This window comes from Silene latifolia, chromosome 11 (genome assembly GCF_048544455.1).
Source record: "Silene latifolia isolate original U9 population chromosome 11, ASM4854445v1, whole genome shotgun sequence".
NCBI classification, from domain to species: domain Eukaryota; kingdom Viridiplantae; phylum Streptophyta; class Magnoliopsida; order Caryophyllales; family Caryophyllaceae; genus Silene; species Silene latifolia.
This window is the reverse complement of record NC_133536.1, coordinates 77,593,821-77,595,327: the sequence shown is the minus strand read 5'-3', so window position 1 is coordinate 77,595,327 and position 1,507 is coordinate 77,593,821. Positions and strand designations below refer to the sequence as shown.

General features: G+C 40.8%; 1 non-coding gene across 1 annotated transcript; it reads right to left on the bottom strand.

Annotated features, from left to right (window-relative positions):
• Positions 1-361: 361 nt before the first annotated feature.
• LOC141616600 (small nucleolar RNA R71) lies at positions 362-468 on the bottom strand. The gene has a single exon (XR_012530936.1). It is a non-coding gene; the product is annotated as a small nucleolar RNA R71 (small nucleolar RNA).
• Between the last annotated feature and the right edge of the window lie 1,039 nt (positions 469-1,507).

Here is a 1,507-nt window from a genome sequence, read left to right as displayed (position 1 = left end):
TTCATCACTTTCCGTACCAACCAAGGAGAACCTACCCAATGGTACTCCCACACCACAACACTTAACCGGAAATTTCATTGCCAAATCCGCATTTATCCAATTAGTCGAAAGAAGCCAATTTGGGGGGATGCCTAGTGAAGACCCTCATTCTCACATGGAGACTTTTTGTGACTATTGTGATGCGATTTCTCAAACCGGTGTAACTCAAGACCAAATTCGATGGGTCTTATTTCCCTTTTCTCTAATTGGCACCGCAAAACAATGGTTGAAAGGCCTTGATAAGGCTACTCTCGGAATTGACTCTTGGAAGAAATTGGCTCTAGCTTTCTACAAAAAGTTCTACCCACCGGAAAAGACTAACATGCTAAGAGCTCAAATTACAGGCTTTAAGCAAAGAGATGAAGAATCTTTGTATGAAGCTCGGGAGCGATTCAAGGGAATTTGTCGCTCATGTCCTCATCATGGACTTAGCGAGTGGTTCTTGGTACAACAATTTTGGAATGGTCTTTATGAAGACTCAAGAAACATTCTCAACATGGGATCAAATGGTATGTTCACCGAAGTTGACGATAATCAAACTTGGAACAAGATTGAGGAAATGGCGGTCCATAATTCACAATATAGTAGACCTCGCAAGGCTACTAGAGGAGGAAAACATGAAGTGGACTCTATTACTCAATTGGGTGCTCAACTTAGTGCTCACATTGATACCATCAACTTGAAGTTCGAAAAAGCTATGGCTAGACTTGAAGAAGCCTCAAAATAACCAAAGCATCATGTTAATGCCATGACGACATCTTCATCAATCCCAAGTGGGATATGTGAGAATTGTGGAACTTTGGGACATGACCAAAGTGAATGTAGGGGAACAAATGAACAAGTGAATGCTTTTCAAGCATACAAGAGTGGTGCCCCTTATTCAAACTATTACAATGAAAACACCAAATTCCACCCAAATCTCTCATACAAAAGCCAAAATGTTCAAAACCCTCAACCAACATACACCCCACCTCCCATGAGAAACCAAAATCAAAGACCCTTTTACAACCAAAACCAAGGTTACCAAAATCAAACTCCATACAATCAACAAAATGACCAAAGTTTTGATGTTCAAAAAGCAGTCCTCCAAATGCAAAAGAATCAACAAGAGTTTTTCACTCAAATACAAAAGGATAGTCAAGCAAAGGAAATCACCATGAACAACATCCTAGCCCACACCAAAATGTTGGAAACCCAATTGACTCAACTAGCATCTTCAAGCTCACAAAGACAGAAGGGGCAATTACCACCTCAAATTAATCCCCCGAGACATGAAACGGTTAGTGCCATTCTCTTGAGGAGTGGTACGAGGTATGAAGCACCGAAGAAGCAAGTTGAGGATGAAGTTGTGGAAGCTAGTGACAAAGAAGAAGTTGTGCAAAACTCCAAGGATGGAGAACCATCAAAAGAAGAAGTTTCAAAGAAAAGTGAAGACAAGGCCAAGGAGAAGGAACCCATTGTGATTAGA